General features: G+C 34.7%; 1 protein-coding gene across 2 annotated transcripts in view; it reads right to left on the bottom strand.

Annotated features, from left to right (window-relative positions):
- The window catches only part of ara (araucan), a 699,589-nt gene that overhangs the window by 104,234 nt on the left and 575,947 nt on the right, over nt 1–19,408 (bottom strand). The window lies entirely within an intron of this gene.

The raw sequence follows: 19,408 nt of genomic DNA, 5'->3' as shown, positions 1-19,408 counted from the left end.
ACTTCTCTTCTCTATAATATTTCCTTCTCTACTATCCAATTTTTTCTTTTCTATTATCTTATCTCTTCTATTAGGCTATTTGTAGTCTCTCAATCTATCTTTTTACCTCTCATTCTCTGTCATCCTATATTTTCTCTTTTTTCTTTGTCCTTCAATTATCTTCTCTCTTTTTCTCTTTGATGTTCACCTCATCTCTCTTCTCTGTTTTTCACCTATTTTCCTCATTTCTGTCTTATTAATTTTCTTCTGTTTCATATTCTTACCTCTGCTCTTCAACATAATCTTCCCTTCTACATTATTCTCTCCTTCCTTCTCTAAGATATTCTTATGTTTTCCTTATCTATGGCTTCTTCGTCTGTGTTGCTTCTTCTTCTGTTCCGTTATCTTCTCCTCAATTCCGTACTCTTTCGTTTCGTATTCTTCTTCATTTTATCTTTTCTGATATCTTCTCCTTCTTCCGTTTCCTCCCCTTCTATGTAATACCTCTTTTACTCTCCTCTCTTCTGTCCTTTCCTTTCTACGTTTTGTAGTTTTACATAGATATCAGAAACGTATTATGGTAGGTGTCCCTGATATGGCCATGCTAAGGTTTGACAATTTTTCTAGCCGCCATTTTGAAAAAAAATGTAAACCACTTTTTTCTTACTCGTTCTCAGTCTAATGGACTTTCTTAAAACAATTTCCTTTCCCCATAAAAATAGCTTTAATTGTCCAAAAAGTCCCAAATTCTAAAAGTCTACCTAATGGCCATATCAGGAACATGTGCACATGATATGGCCACCCTTGTTCCATGTTCTACAAAATCGTGATTGTTTTCAGCTTAATTAAAATTAAATAATTTTTGTGTAAAATGAATAAATACGACACTTAATAATCTTCTCTATAATTAAAAAGTGTAGTCAAAACAGGTTTTTCCATAAAAAATTAAGTAGTTTTTCTTAAAATACTAATTTTCTTGCGTAATCCCAGCTATAAGGCATGTAAATTTGTCAGGTGAAAAAATAAAAGTGAAATGAACTTGATATGGCCATGGTGCATTTGATATGGCCATATCAGGAGCAGGTAAGCTTTCACGAAAATCGTTTGATTATGAACAGCTCGTAAAAGATACGCCATCAACAACAACACCAATCAACAGAACATTAAAAACTGAATGGAGTACGATGGTCTTCATGAAACAAGTCTTTGAAAAATATGCATAAAACAAAGGAGACATGCCAGAGAAAAATAAGAAGAGGTCACATGAAAACCGCAAAACAGGCAACTGACGCCATATTGCTCAACCTGACTGGATGGAAAACGATCAAGTGACATACCAGGATGCCCTTTCATTGGATGCTGCTGCAATTTAGCGGATTTTTTGGTTAACTAACTCACAATAGGTGGTGGCCATATCAGGAACATGGCCATAACAGGAGCACCCACCTTATTATATTTTTAATATTTGAAATTACACTCTTGTTCTATTTCCTTTTCTTATTTCCATTTTAGATACTTATGTATGATTTTTGTCTTGAAGGTGCTATACTTATTTTCGTGCTATATTTCTCGGAAAATTGTATTTACTCTCTTGCGTCGCTCTTTCTGAAATCAATACTTGACATTAATCCCACACAGGGCTAACTCCATCTAGCTGACTGATTGTCTCCCATTACGTGAATCACCCTGTATAGCCTATTTATTTTACGCATTTTTACGGGATTTTGGCTTTCTCCCTGTTTTTCCTTATTCATAATTCAATCAAGTAATAATAAGTGTTTTTCATTATTTTCTGTAACTATACATTCCTTACTTATTTCCGGCACATTGCTACGTCTTGTTTACTTACGCATTTCAACTTCATTCGTTGAAGTTTTATGTTCTCTTTCTCTTCAACTGTGAAAGTAATATATTCCAGTCTTTTATTCAGGGCATATAAAAACTGACAAACCCCTTTCTAGTACAAATCATATATATGCTTGATTCTTCTAGCACACGTCTACATTCCTCTGGGCTTATATCGCGTGTGCATGGCCCAGTGTCCGTACAGACTGCTACTGAACTTTATTGCGGTGATACGACCCAAATAATTACCGGAATATTTCAACCGAAGCCAATCACAGGCCGAGAAAGCGTCTTAAAGCATTATAAAACTACGAGGCCTAAAATATGGTGCCGGCACTTGTTTTATATTAGATCTCGTACCGGCTTTATGGCTAGCATGACAAATAAAATTACTTGGACCGGAAATTACTGACACATAATATGGGCCCGAAGCTGAGTTAATTAATCAATAATATATATGCTAATAAAAGTTGAGTATCTAGTTCAGTTACTCAAATTTCGAGACTGATAAAACAAAGACAATGGGTGGTATGCATAAAGTTATAGTATTACCTTTTGCTTTTAATGTAGAAGATTCTTGAAGTAGAAGTATATACTTCGTTTTCTATGCATAAACCTGATACTACTACTACGAAGTATGTACTACGCGGCGGTAGTATAAACTATAGAGAGTATTCGATTATTAACGATTATCGACAGTACTTCGGGTTTATCTGAGATTCGTTAGTTTTCGCCTTCCATGTATTTATAATAAATTTTTGTTGGGTGAAATTGATTGTCGTCCTTAAAATTTAGTTGATTTAACAATAAAATGGACAAAATTACAACGAAGTGGGAATTGTAAAGAGAGAGATTGCTTTTTGTTAATCTACTAAAAGAATACCCAGCATTAATGAACTCCTGCAAACTCCCGCCGCAAGAAGTAACAAAGAAAAAGCCATCGAATTATGAACATTGAGGTGAAAGTTTACAGTGGTAAAAAATTGACGAAAAGCGAATTATGAAGAAAATAAATAACATGAAAATTAGGCCTAAGTAAAGTCAAAATCGGACGGATCCAAAATGCCATTCATTAAATTAACGTGTAACCTAAATATTGTAGGCACATGGAGTTTTTTCACGTAAATTAAATGTACTGGTATTATAATTACACCTACATCATAGATAATTTTGCTAAAAATGTATTATTTTTAATAATAACAAAAATCAACCAACAGAATTCCGGTTAACATATCTCAAAATCTTCATTTGAGTAGTCCTTTACAAAAATTGATCATATGACATTATTTATTTATAAAAACTAAGCTGTAACTTCTTATAAATTGCGTTCTGATGGTTCTCGTTTTTTCTTGTAAGATTTTCTAGTGTAAATTTACATAAATTCTGCCATTTTAAACTGTACAAACGCTTATACTAACCAAACAAAGTCTCAAACAGGGCAAACTACGATTTTTCTTAGTTTATACTTAGAAGTAGAAGTATATACGTCTTGTTATGCACACAAATAGTAACTTATACTACCAATTATAGAATGAACTAAACACGGCCTTCTAGATCAACTTTCTGCTACGTAGGATAGAATTTACTACGAGTTTTTACACATAAAGATCGAAGTATATACTACGAAAACCTTAGCAGAAGCATAAACTTTAACTTTATGCATTCCACCCAATATTCTAACACCTGGGAACTATTTCACAGAATTGTGTGACATCAGATAATTGAAGGGTTCAGGACCAAGCGCCATATTAAAGACGTAGAAAACAAGGGTTAAAATTAAGTTATTACCATAATTCAATGGAAACATATAGCAAGTAATATAAAGTATACACATTAAAACTAAATGATATGTTAATCTTCATTAAACTATGACATTCACTTAATTTTAACCCTACTTTCTCCGTTTCTAACTATGGCTATGAACCCTTCACTTTGTTTCTAACAAATTAAAAAATTATCATCATGAACAGGTAAACAATGTAAATACATCTTCCTATGTCCAAAGTTTATTTCACTCTTACTTTCTTCCTAAATTCTGTTCTGTTTTCCCAGTCCATTTCTTCTAAAACTTTTCCTCTCATCCATCCTCTAATATCATCCATTCAAAAACTTTTCGGACGACCTCTCTTTTTGTTCCTTATTCCCAATACTTTTCGATTGCTGGTAAAATTCATTGTTTTGGGAATAATAAGTTAATTAAGTAGTAAAATATCGCTGCAATCGAAAACTATTCGGAATAAATTTGAACAAGAAAATTTCCTTCCTGGGCAGGATTCGAACCACGAAAGTCTTAGTTACCAGTCTATCGTGCTCTGGAGTGAACAAGGCTATGAAATCAGCTACAAGGGTCGGTCCGGGTTTTTTTTACCACTACTGCACAATAATGGATAAAATAAAAAATGAAGAAATAAGAGAAGAATTAGGCATTTGTCCAATAAATGATAAAATAGTACAACATAGAGATAGATGGAGAAATCATTTGCAGAGGATGGATAAAACTCGTTACCCTAAAACGATATAAGCTTATATGATTATTTATCAACCACATGGGAGAAGAGACGTTGGAAGACCGATGAAGAGAGACTTGAGGCCGAAACTGGAGAAATCTCCTAATCCATGAAGATATGATGATGACGATATTGGTGATGATGATGATGATGATCGATGGATAGATAGATAGATAGATAGATAGATAGATAGATAGATAGATAGATAGATAGATAGATAGATAGATAGATAGATAGATAGATAGATAGATAGATAGATAGATAGATAAACAGAGAGACAGATAAACAGACAGATAGATAGATAAACAGATAGACAGACAGACAGACAGACAGACAGATAGATAGATAGATAGATAGATAGATAGATAGATAGATAGATAGATAGATAGATAGATAGATAGATAGATAGATAGATAGATAGATAGATAGATAGATAGATAGATAGATAGATAGATAGATAGATAGAACTTTATTGTCGAAGGCATAATGTAGGCATAGACATGGCCAAATATATAAAATTAGAATTTAATTTAAAATAAGCCAAATATAAAAAACATTATTCATTTCGAGGGCCCATGCGTGCATCCTCAAGATTGTAGGGACACAATTTTATTAACATCGTTTTTATATAATTCCTAAATTTGAGAGAATTTTTTGTATATTTGATGTCATCAGGCAAACTATTGTAGATTTTGATACCAAAGACCATATAGGTTCTACTAGTGTTTGTAAGATGGTGTGCTGGAATAGTTAAACTATTTTTGTTACGAGTATCGTAGGTATGGAAGTCACAATTTTGGTGAAAATCAGACAGATTTTAATAAATTAGTTGTAAAACTTTAATAGTACATTATGCAACGAGCGTATAATGGTAGTAATTAAGACGCGAGGATGTTTATGATACGAGCGCAGGCGAGTTTCATAATTTTCATATTAGCGTCTTAATTGCCATTATAGGCAAGTTTCATACGACTTTTTATGCTCGACCATGTTTCTAACTTGAAATTATTCATAAATATTCATGTTATTGTTATGTGAGTGAGTGCAATAGCCTACCTCATGAATTGTGAGTTGTGCAAAGACGCGAAGTATTGATTATTTCCAGGAAACGAATGTCGACGGCCTTGATATAATCTAGAGAGTAAGATAGATATTAGTCTTGATATAACCTTGAAATTGAATTCGACATTGAAAAACGAGATGACAAATTGAATTTATTTGAATTTTTTAGTAGGTTATTTTACGATGCTTTATCAACAGCTTTGGTTATTTAGTGTCTGAATGAGATGAAGGTGATAATGCCGGTGAAATGAGTCCGGAGTCCAACACCTTAAGTTACCCAGCATTTGCTCATATTGGGTTGAGGGAAAACCCCGGAAAAACCTCAACCAGGTAACTTGTCCCGACCGAGAATCGAACCCAGGCCACCTGGTTTCGCTGCTAGACGTGCTAACAGTTACTCCACAGGCGTGGACGAATTTATTTGAATATTATTTACAATTAACGCTAATTATTGTAGTAACAGAACATAACCTTCTGCGACAGTATTGGATTTCCAGCCTCCGTGACCTTTCGATAGTTGTCTTTCGATTGCGTATTCGAGAATAATCGAAAACTTGAACTTTAATGAATAGGTGTACTTTAATGACATGCATTAAAGGACTGCGACCAGGTGTATAATTACTACATTTCGGCATGGTCGAGCATAATAGTACATTATGCAACGAGCCTATTATGAAGGTAATTAAGAAGTGAGTAATAGATATTTATGAAACGAGCGCAAGCGAGTTTCATAATTTTCATACGAGCTTCTTAATTACCATTATAGGCGAGTTTCATACGACTTTTTATGCTCGACCATATTTCTAACTTGATATTATTAATTTTCTTTGTATCTGACCTTGGCCAATGTCCCGTATGTTGTGAGATGTGCGCAGACGCGTAAGTATTGATTTTTTCCGAGGAACAGATGTCCACATTGACCTTGCTAGGCCATAAGAACCTACAGAGATAACATTGAAATTAAATTAGACATTGAAAAACGAGATGACAAATTGAATTTATTTGAATATTATTTACAATTAACGCTAATTATTATAGTAACAGAACATAACCTTCTGCGACAGTATTGGATTTCCAGCCTCCGTGACTTTTCACTAATTCTCTTTCGATTGCATATCCGAGAATAATCGATACTTGCGGTTTTATAACGGTAGAAGGCTGACCTGTCATTGGCTGAACAGTTGTAACCTGAGTCGTCATTGGCTGAAAGACCTGACCTTTAATGAGTAGGTGTACTTTAATGACATGCATTAAAGGTCTGCTATCAGGTGTATAATTACTACATTTCGGCATGGTCGAGCATAAAAATATATAAACCATAAACATAAGAATATTATATTGTAAAAATGTTCCCTACAAGAGATGATGATGATATTATTATTATTATTATTATTATTATTATTATCATTATTATCATAATTATACTTTCCTCGCTAATAAAGACATCGTAAGATCATATGTTTATTTACATATGCTATCGATTTAACACAAAAGTTGTAGACTCAGGAAGGCTTCACCAAATCTGCTTCTGCAGTTAATTTAAGTAAAAAAAGCTATAAGAATTCCACGAAAACACAGCTCTGTGGAAGTGAGGTTATTTGTTGCGGTAGACAAGTCGCTTATCTTTTTTTTCTCAACCCTGTGTAGATGCTTTTTTTTTTTTACCATAATAAGCGCGGAAAGGTTCCTGAATTCGTGACGAGTTCTTGTATGTTGGTTCTGCGAGTCAATTGAGAATTGTCACGTTGAACAACATGGAGCTCGATGTTTGGAAATATGAGTAAATATTTCAGCTTTCATAGATGTCACTCCTCGTTCCCCGCTCAGACTGATCCTACTTTAATTTTCCATGCGATTGAAAAATGTCAACACGGTAAGAGAAGAGGATTCTTTGTCGTTGAACACATGCGATTATAAATATTCTGTAGCTCCCCTGCGTGGATGACGAAAAGAACGAAATGGCGTTTCACGTTCCCTTCCATCTTTGAAAGCTATTGGAAAGGTTCGAGACGACGATACTGTGGTAATGGAGTACTGATGGAATAAACATGACAAAAAGGGTAGAAGTAACTTATATGTTAGAAATAAAATCTGACAGCCATTTTTCAAATAACAATTTTAAAGAGATTCGGCGCGAACAAACCAGGTTTCCTTTCGTCAGCTGAACTAGTTACAGACTAGGTGGCTAGAGTGACTAAGAACTTAATTTATTGATTGATTAATCTAACAAATTAGATCGAACAAATTCATTAATTTACAGGGTGAATAACTGAATTAACAGCTTATCAACTAACTGCCCTGACTACTGATTGTCTTAATAGGCTTACTGATTGACTGGTTGATTTAATCACTGGATTACAGATCTAGCGATTGAGTTATCTAAGCACTGAATGATCTAACGACTAACTGATTTACTGACAGCTTGACTGACTGATTTACCTACAGTTTCACTGACTGATTTACCGACTGTCTGACTGATTGACTTACCTACTGTTAAACTGACTGATTTATCTACAGTTTGACTGTCTGATTTACCTACAGTTTGACTGACTGATTTACCTACAGTTTGACTGACTGATTTACCTACAGTTTGACTGACTGATTTACCTACAGTTTGATTGACTGATTTAATGACTGTCTGACTAAATGATCTACTTACAGTTTGACTGACTGATTTACCTACAGTTTGTCTGACTGATTTACCGACTTTCTGTCTCAATGATCTACTTACAGTTTGACTGACTGATTCACCTACAGTTTGACTGACTGATTTACCTACAGTTTGTCTGACTGATTTTACCGACTTTCTGTCTGAATGATCTACTTACAGTTTGACTGACTAATTTACCGACTGTCTGACTGAATGATCTACTTACAGTTTGATTGACTGATTTATCTACAGTTTGACTGTCTGATTTACCTACAGTTTGACTGACTGATTTACCTACAGTTTGACTGACTGATTTACCTACAGTTTGACTGACTGATTTACCTACAGTTTGATTGACTGATTTAATGACTGTCTGACTAAATGATCTACTTACAGTTTGACTGACTGATTTACCTACAGTTTGACTGACTGATTTACCGACTTTCTGTCTGAATGATCTATTTACAGTTTGACTGACTGATTTACCTACAGTTTGACTGACTGATTTACCGACTTTCTGTCTGAATGATCTACTTACAGTTTGACTGACTAATTTACCGACTGTCTGACTGAATGATCTACTTACAGTTTGATTGACTGATTTATCTACAGTTTGACTGTCTGATTTACCTACAGTTTGACTGACTGATTTACCTACAGTTTGACTGACTGATTTACCTGCAGTTTGACTGACTGATTTACCTACAGTTTGATTGACTGATTTAATGACTGTCTGACTAAATGATCTACTTACAGTTTGACTGACTGATTTACCTACAGTTTGACTGACTGATTTACCGACTGTCTGACTGAATGATTTACCTACAGTTTGATTGACTGATTTACCGACTTTCTGTCTGAATGATCTACTTACAGTTTGACTGACTGATTTACCTACAGTTTGACTGACTGATTTACCTACAGTTTGACTGACTGATTTACCGACTGTCTGACTGACTGATTTACCTACAATTTGACTGATTTACCGACCGTTTAACTGACTGATTTAGGCTACCTACGTTTGACCGACTGATTTACCTACAGTTTGACCGACTGATTTATGTACAGTTTGACTGATTTATCGACTGACTGACTGATTTACTGTCTGACTTACCGGCTGAGAAACTTACCGGTACTTACCTACTATTTTACCAGCTGGCTTAGTGAATTATGGACTGATTTACATTTAATTTTATTCATTTTCTTAATTTTAATTTGGATTATTTTTATGGTGATCCGTTGGTTTTTGTATACGCTTACTTAATAAGTTTCTGGCTGAATTAATGACTGAATAACTGAATTATAAACTATCTCACGGACTGACAATTAACGTCTTATTATCTTACAGACTGACTGAATAACTAACTGATTTAATGATTGACTGGCTCACCGACAGTGAGTGAATGACTTACTGAATTACCCCCTGTGTTTTCGTAGCGTGTACTAAAAGATTTCAAAATGTTGGAAAACAGTCAATAATAATCAAAATCGGGTTAGTATATGCATGCTGACCTGCAATGAAAGAGGAACAAAGCATTAATGTGTCGGTTACATAACTTGAAATACTGTAAGTGGCTCACATGTTGTATTTTCAAACAGACTTTCAAAATATCCAAGTGAACTATCTAGCGCCGTGCTGGCTGATGTAGTCAGATTTAATTTATATATGTGCTTTGAATTATCGATAAAAATGAAGCATGAGTAGGAATATCTCTGGCAATAAAATAAATAAATAAATTGCTACGAATAAGCCTCCGTTAAATGTAAAATGGGGAAGTGTTTGTTTTTTGTCATAACTGATAGGCCTGTACATGGATAATGTACATATTTAGGAACCGGATATTTATGTAATATCAAGTTATGAAATATGTACATATTTATGTAAGAAAAATAAGCTGAATATGTACCAAAATATGTAAAATCATGAAAATATTTAATATCAATATCTGGCAGGTATAGGATAGGTAAGACACTCCAGTTGTGATTTCATACAGCACCTGACTTTTTTACTGCACACTTGACACATTACTATTTTTCCATCTGTAGTGAAAGCTTCGTCCATCGCAATCCATGATTTTATTTTTGTCGTTAGGATTGAAGATACAGGGGCTATTTTAGTTAGTTAAAAGCAGTAGATAAATTCACTTGCACTTTATACTAGAGAACTGAGTGAAATGAATGACACAACAGTACTGCAAGCACTGTTTCGCTTTACTGGATTAGGAGAAAATAAGAGGAGATGTGGGACACATGCATTTCACCTGCTCCCTGTAAGAAACAAGTACCTACTAGAACCTCAAACTATAAGCATTTACGAACTGTTGTTTGAAAAGTGACATTCCTGTCTCATTCAGAAGGGTAGGATTATTCCAGCCGAGAACATACTTTCTAATTGCTCGGAAAATCCCATTTTCGTATAGGTCTACCAAAGAGGTCAAGCAATAATCTGAAAAGTTATTTATTTTAATATTTCAACATCTTTCCAGTTTGTTCCTTTACTTCAGCTTCTTTTCAAAAGTCGGCTGCTTTATTGCGGCTCATTTCAGACTTGACACAGGTTTTCCGAGGGTGGGTAAGGTTGCAGATTGCATGGGAACGGCTTGTTAGACGTGTCCAGAACAATAACAGTTCGAGACAAATCATGTCGCCCTCGTCCCACTCCACAGCATGAAGGCAACGCTACTTTCTGAGTGATTTTTACAATACAAGGTAGTTGTATGAAAAAGGTTGCCTTTTCTTCACTCATATTTACAATATGGGTTGAGTGCCTCTATTACTTCCTGGAACTAAGGACGTTATGTTTCGTCCCGAAATATATCCTTTCTTTTTTTTTTTTTTTTGAATTTATTTAATTTTATTTTTATCATTTATTACGATAGCAACGAAGTGCACAACACTCGTTCTCTTTCTTTTCTTTAAATGTTACATTTGTTTTACATCAATGAATATATCACTTAATAGGACTATATCCGGAATAGGATTAGAAAGTTAGGAAATAAAGCATTTATCACCCTAAAACCCACAAAATCTAAAGAAGTCACAACTTGGCATTCTATGACATACGTTGGTAAAGTTAACAATCAACTTTCAGCCTTTTTTAAAAAAGAAAACATAAATATCACATATTTCTATCATTATAAATAATTTATCAGCATATCAATAACAACCTCATAAAATTACTTACAAAAACACTCCCAAAAATAATATACACTTACGAAAAAAAAATAAATAAAAAATTATTGGATTAACAATATTTTCACTGTTACAATTACACATATATAAACACTAAATATAAACATTTACATAGAGATAAAAAAATTTACAGGAGAAAAAGTTCGTCCAAAGGGCTGGACTCTGGAAAAGTACCCAAACGCTCATTGCATTTCCGCGTTGAATAGCAATACTTAAGCGTTGACGCAAATAAGTAGTGCAACGGCGATCACCAGTAATGGAGATCAAAATTTGGCCGATTTGAGATACCAAAACTTTAGCGTCATGACTCCAAGGACCGAAGGTCTCCACAGCAAATGGGACAAAGATATTGGGTAGGTAGAAAGGAATATTAAATCTGTGTATTTCAAATTGTAAACTTCCCTAGAAGAAGTTTTTTTTTTTCCCCTTTTAGAGAAGTAAAAATGAATAAAAATCCATAAATATGTAGATTTATGTAATACCAAGCCATAATATGTAATGTGGGGTAAATATGTAAAAAATATGTAGTATCAAATTTTAATATATTAATGGTAATTACAAGATTCGCAAAGATTTGTTATTTATATACGGTTAGGTTGAAAGGAATATAATATGTAATTACATAAAAATCCGTTCCCTATACATATTCTAGTAACATCTTCATGAACTACAAAGTACTTTAGGTATTTTCCGTTGTTCTTTTGTTTCGCACAAAAATTTCCAACACTGTTCTTTCCTTTTTTATCTTTACTAATACAACAGTAAAATTGCAGCTCGTCCTCAGTTATTTTTTTTTTCGCACACTTTCCGGTCGCAAGAATCCTGCCCACTGAAGTGTTACCAGCCAATAGAGAGCAGACATAAAAATGAGTGTAACATCTTTCCCAGGCAATTGCAATCACCACAAGACGGTGACTGATGATCCGTAACAGCGCGCAACATCGCGGAAATGAACGCTCAGGCAACCTCCCCCCCCCCCACAACCGAACATTCACCGAATCCGCCACCTCTGCCTTGTTACACGGCCCGGAGTAACCATTTGTTAAAACGAACAAACCAGCTCCACGTAATGTGCCTGTGTCAGAAGGCCATGCCTCAAGTTTGGCGGAGAAGTTACGAAAAATATCCTTAGAGTGCGTATAGTCGTCTACTGTTTTATGTAGGCCTGCACTCGTAGCTATGGAAACGAGCAACATTGATTTAGGTTTTTGTATAGGTTGTATAATGTAAAAAAGGCAACGTAACGCCTCAAAGTTTTAAAATAATGACAGTGTTCTAGTTAAAAATTTTACGGCCGATCTCACGTAAGTTCGTTTAATTTTCCTCTAAACAAAGTAAAATTAACTGCTCACTTTCCAATATATTGATGAAAACGTAAGTGCTTTGTGAACAACAATAAACAACAAACAACACAAACAAACAAATACAACCACACAGGCGTATACAAACTCAAATGTAACACCTGCAACAACTTCTACATAGGACAGACAGGCAGATCATTTCAAACACGTTACAAAGAACACATCACAGCCATAACAAAATTACAAAACACCTCCACATATGCAGAACACATCACAAATGCCAACCACACCTACAGAGACATCAACACAGACATGGAAATACTGCACATCCAACCAAAAAGCCAGAAACTCAACACACTAGAACAATATGAAATATACAAACACACGAAAACACACCCCAATGATATTCCCAACACACAACTCAATTTCAAAACACATACACTCTTTGACTCTACACTATGAACGCATTCTCACAGGAAACAAGAGGCGCCAAGACCAACAACGACCAGTTCTGAAGATGACCCAAAATAGGTCGAAACATATTAAAAGGTACGTTAAAATTTAACACAAGAAAGTTCTTATCATACATATTCCGAAGTGATACAGTGTTAAAAGTCGTGTAATCAAGATGTATAACAATAATTAAATTATCGATGTTTTTTGAATGACAATTTCTCCATTATAATTTACGCTTATCGCCACAATTTAGTTTATTATCATGTTATGAATAATAATACGGATTATATTTTCTTCAACTTTCACTCAAACAGCAGATAGGTCTATAAATTTAAATACAGTGTGTCAGTAAAATCTTGTCACAAAATTAAACAGAAGTAACTTTGCAACTGTTACAAAATTTTAAATTTTGTTTGATTCACAGGCCTAATGATCATACATTTTTCTCATATACGACATTTATTATTCTTTCCACCTGCTGAAACGACATGTCTTGTGTAATTATAGTTACAATTTTTGACGTAAGTCGTGGAGATATTTAACGAGCTTCCTATAAACTAGGCCTTTTAAGAAGCCCAAAAAAGAAAGAGACTAAGGGAGTGAAGCCTGGTGACATTAAAGGTCACGTAACTGGACCATTCCGACCTATCCACCGTCCAGGAAAATGGTCACCGTGTAGCTATGTACCTGTAAGAGGAAATTATGTAGCAGAATATTAAGGATTAGGAGAAGAGGAAGAAAATGAATTGAGGAAATGTACAAGAATAAGAAGAATTACGAATTTTAGAAAAAGGACTCGGAGAAGCAAACTCGGCATTTTCTACATTCAAACATTAACGAGATTCAACATTATGGCAATGGCCAAAAAATATTCCGGACCTTTAAGCAAACCAAAAAAAATATGTATCTTCAATAATTTTATTATAATCTCATTGCTTTGAAATGTTCTGACATTTTCCTCTACGGTAGGCACATTGTACTGTACAGTAACATCATCTAGAACAGATGATTAACTTTCATTTCCTGGATTGCATACAGAAGGCAAATTTTATAATCCTCCGGAAAAAGGAATAAAGTAGTGAACCTCGTGTTATAGCTTCATGAAGAGTAAAAGACCTCTCTCCCTGAGAAAGAACTCCAGAAAAAATTTACTGAACAATTATCATCCACAAAGAATTCCAATACCGAATAACATTAGCAGTTGAAAAACGTTGCTAAATAAAACAAAGAAATGCTGATTATAATCTGCTGAAGTTGAGAAAATGTTTTCAACTATTCAACCACCCCTACTACCACTAGCATATAATACAGAACAAATGGCATGAATGTCAAAGAAGAGTTTTTCACCCCACGTTCACTTTCACAACTCATAAAGGCCCATTTGTGGTACCTTCAATTTTTTATGTAGGCAAGAATGGTCAAAGAACTTGTCCTATCTTTAAAAAAATATGTATTGATATAAATAACCCGGAGGTTCATTGCCGCCCTCACATAAGCCCGCCATCGGTCCCTATCCTGAGCAAGATTATTCCAGTCTCTTCCATCATAGCCTACCTCCCTCATATCCATTTTAATATTATCCTCCAATCCACATCTCGGCCTCCCCAGAGGTCTTTTTCTCTCGGATCTCCCAACTAACACTCTATATGCATTTCTCCATTCGCTCATATTCGCTACATGCCCTGCCCATCTTAAGCGTCTGGATTTAATGTTCCTAATTACGTTATGTGAAGAATACAATGCGTGCAGTTCTGTGTTGTGCAACTTCATTCTCCTGTAACTTCATCCCTCTTAGCTCCAAATATTTTCCTAAGCACCTTATTCTCAAATACCCTTAACCTGTGTTCCTCTCTCAAAGTGAGAGTCCAAGTTTCACAACCATAAAGAACAACCGGTAATATAACTGTTTTATAAATTCTAACTTTCAGATTTTTTGACAGCAGACTGGATGATAAAAGCTTCTCAACCGAATAATAACAGGCATTTCCCATATGCATTCTGTGTTTAATTTCCTCCCGAGTATCATTTATATTTGTTACTGTTGCTCCAAGATATTTGAACTTCTCCACCTCTTCAAAAGATAAATTTCCAATTTTTATATTTCCATTTCGTACAATATTCTGGTCACGAGACATAATCATATACTTTGTCTTTTCGGGACTTACTTCCAACCTATCGCTTTACTTGCTTCAAGTAGAATTTCCGTGTTCTCCCTAATCGTTTGTGGATTTTCTCCTAACATATTCACGTCATCCGCACAGACAAGCAGCTGATATAACCCGTTCAATTCCAAACCCTCTGTGTTATCCTGAACTTTCCTAATGGCACATTCTAGAGCAAAGTTAAAAAGTAAAGGTGATAGTGCATCTCCTTTCTTTAGCCGGCAGTGAATTGGAAAAGCATAAGATAGAAACTGGCCTATACGGACTCTGCTGTAAGTTTCACTGAGACACATTTTAAATAATCGAACTAGTTTATTGGGAATACCGAATTCAACAAGAATATTATATAAAACTTCTCTCTTAACCGAGTCATATGTCTTTTTTGAAATCTATGAATAACTGGTGTACTGTACACTTTATTATTATTATTATTATTATTATTATTATTATTATTATTATTATTATTATTATGTGGCCTATCTCAAAACAAAACTGAACTCCTAAAAACTGAATTGCATTAATGGCAGTTTCCTCCTTTGGGTCAGACCCGAAGTTCGACCAGCAGGTTGTCCTGTTAGTGGATAGAACTGACGAGGGGCGTCCTCCTCCCACGGCATAATTACATCAAATCCCGCCCTGCAATATTCGTTACGCCAGACAAGTGCCAATAAAAAGAAAGCGGGCTGAACGCCATCTATCAGGGTTTTCTTGTGCTCGTTAAGTGTAATGTAACATCTCCCATTTTCGTTTACAACGAGCAATACCGCAGGATAATTCGACTAAAAAGCATTACATCGGTTTATAGTTTCTGGAATGAAGAATATTAAGGCGCGATCGTGTGCTGGAATCGCTCTCCCGACATGACTTGTTTAGCATTTATAAGTTTACCCGTTTTATAGCTGCATAAAACAGCAGCTCAGAATTTCAAAGCCACTCAAATCATTTCTATACAGCAGAACGCAGCACCATTCCGAGGCTGTACAGACCAAGTTCGAGTCTCTCTATTTACAAACAGAAGTTATCTTTCATTTCTGTCTCATGTCTTCCATATTATATCTATTCCCTTCTTCATTTAACACTCATATTTTCTCATCAATGTGGTTTTAGGCGTAATAGATCAACTATTGACCAGATATTTTGTATTCGACAGATATTGGAGAAAAAATGGGAGTAGAAGGGAACAGTGCATCAGTTATTCATAGATTTCAAAAAGGCATATGACTCGGTTAAGAGAGAAGTGTTATACGATATTCTTATTCAATTTGGTATTCGCAAGAAACTAGTTCGATTAATTAAAATGTGTCTCAGTGAAACATACAGCAGAGTCCGTATAGGCCAGTTTCTGTCAGATGCGTTTCCAATTCACTTTGGGCGAAAGCAAGGAGATGCACTATCACCTTTACTTTTTAGCTTTGCTTTAGAGTCCAGGATAACAGAGAATTGAACGGGTTACATCAGCTGCTTGTCTATGCGGATGATGTGAATATGTTAGGAGAAAATCCACAAACGGTTAGGGAAAATACGGGAATTTTACTTGAAGCAAGTAAAGAGATAGGTATGGAAGTAAACCCCGAAAAGACAAAGTATATGATTATGTCTCGTGACGAGAATATTGTACGAAATGGAAATATAAAAATTGGAAATGTATCCTTTGAAGAGGTGGAAAAATTCAAATACCTGGGAGCAACAGTAACAAATATAAATGATACTCGGGAGGAAATTAAACACAGAATAAATATGGGAAATGCCTGTTATTATTCGGTTGAGAAGCTTTTATCATCCAGTTTCCAGTAAAAAAATTCGGAAAGTTAGAATTTATAAAACAGTTATATTACCGGTTGTTTTTATGTTGTGAAACTTGGACTCTCATTTTGAGGATAATATTAAAATGTATTTGAGGGAAGTGGGATATGATGGTAGAGACTGGATTAATCTTGCTCAGGATAGGAACCAATGCAATAGCGGGTTTATGTTAGGGCGGCAATGAACCTCCGGGTTTCTTAAAAGTCAGTAAGTAAGTAAGTGAGTATTTTTACTCTCTTTCTTTGTTGTTCACTTATATTTCTCTTTCAAACTTCCTCTTATTTATTTTTCATTTTTTCTCTTTCTTCCTTTATTTATAACATTCTACTTTTTACTTTTTCTTTTTTCCTTGAAATTTATATTCTTCTTCAATTTTTCCGCTATTTATTTCTTTCAAGCACTGCATCCTTACTTTCTTATAACTTACTTATTATTTATTTCATTATACTTTTTTTCTTTTCTATCTTCTTTCCTAGTTTTTTTCTTTCTTTATCTCAAACTTCCTATTAACAATGAACATTGTATACATCTTTATTATTATAAATATACAAACATTCTATTACCTGAAAAAGACTGACCTCGTGCACTCGTTTCATTTGTTTCTACATTTCCCCTCTCCATTTTCCTTTCTTTCATACATTTTATTGTTTATATTATCTCTTTTTCCTCCCTTCCCTTTGAATTCCTTAGTTCCTTCTTCCTTTTCTTTTTTCTTTTTATTCTGTTTTCTTTTCTGTCTTTTTTTTCGCTCTCTCTCTCTCTCTCTCTCTCTATGTCTTCATTTCTTTTTCCCTTTTTACAGCAATTTATTACTTACTTTCAACTATTTTTTCTGTGCTTCAGTTTTTTTTTCCTAAATTTTTCTGTTCTCTACCTGAAAATATATTCTATTCTTTCGTACCTTTTTTTGCTATATTTATGTATCTCTTTCTTATTCTGCTTGGATCGTTTTTCTTTCTTCCTCTCATTTTGTATTCCGTTTTTATTTCCTTCTAAATGTTAACTTATTTATTTTTTGTTCTGTCCTTGTGCCTTGTTTTCCGCTTGTACTCCCCATTTCTTCCTCATTTCTTTTTATTCCGTCCTTTTCTTGAACTGAATAATTTATAGGTACTAGGCCTATCTATTTTTCTTAGTCTGTCTTTTATTTTTTTAGTTTCTATTTTTTGCATTATTTTCTTACTATAAAGTCTATCCGTTTATGAGATAACAGCGAATGGATCTTAGTAAAAACATCGTTACAATAACTTTATATTAATTAAAACAAGAAAGTAAATTAGGTTCACATAAAAGTACTGAAGGCTAACATAATATATTCCTCTTCCTAAGAATTAGATAATTTATTCCCCTTTTCCGAAAAATATACATAAATTTTTAGATCTCGACACCTCTCATGTTATCCAATTCGTCTTTTACCATTACTGTTTACATAAGCTAAGTCGGGAATCCTTTATGAGGCATCCTGACAAGGTGTTCTTCCCATACTTGTCTATATTTATTTACCTTAAAGCCTAATGATATAGGCTCTATAGAAAAACTTGACCATATTTCACTTAAAAAACAATATTTCTGTCGGTATCACAGACGAGGCTATAATCAAATTTAAGAACTCAAAACACACACAAAATCGGTGCGAAAATTAAGCCCTAAATATTTCAGACCTCAGCGGTCGGAATTGCTGCCTACAGCGCCGGCATTCAAATCGCCTTTCTTTTGTTCGCTCGCTTCACACCAAGTCACCGACATTTTTGAAAGGTGCCACACGAATTGAATTCCGTTTAGCAGTCACAATTGAATGCTGGGGGGCCCTCGCGAGCGCGCATCCTTCTCGTTGACAAAAGAGAGAATTGGAGTAATAAATTTGCACCGCCGAAACGTTATCAGATTTAAGCTGATCGCATTGTTTTACCTTCTCTTTTGTCCCCAGCGACAATCTCGTTTGTCTTTTGTTCAGAGTGCGTCGCGTTTCAGCGAGATGTCGCCGGCGTCTATTATATGCATGACGTAACCTAGCAACGCTTTGCTTTAGACAGTCGCTGCTACCAACAAAAAGCGTGGAAATTCTCTGGAACTCCATATATTTACCTTTAAATGCCAGTCTTTTCTCTACAACTTAGATATATATTTATGGTAGCCTACGATCCTGCCATAGTCTTTTGTTGGATTTTCCGTCTGTCGGAATGAAATAACTACAATCTCACGAAACTTATGGTAGAGCCCGTCATGATGGCAATCATATTGCTTATTCATCAACTTTCAGAGTCATAGTTTTCGAATCAAATCCTGGTATATCTGTGTCAAATATGCGGCCATAAATAGCAGTGGAAGGACACTTTACCTTGTACACTTCACCATTCTTCAATTACCCATCATTTCAGAAAACTGTCGTTCCCCAAATTCTGATTCGACAATATGTACACAATAATTATTACATTTTTCTCCTCTCATAAT

This window comes from Periplaneta americana, chromosome 14, assembly GCF_040183065.1.
Source record: "Periplaneta americana isolate PAMFEO1 chromosome 14, P.americana_PAMFEO1_priV1, whole genome shotgun sequence".
Lineage (NCBI taxonomy): Eukaryota > Metazoa > Arthropoda > Insecta > Blattodea > Blattidae > Periplaneta > Periplaneta americana.
This window is presented reverse-complemented; position numbering and strand designations above follow the sequence as displayed.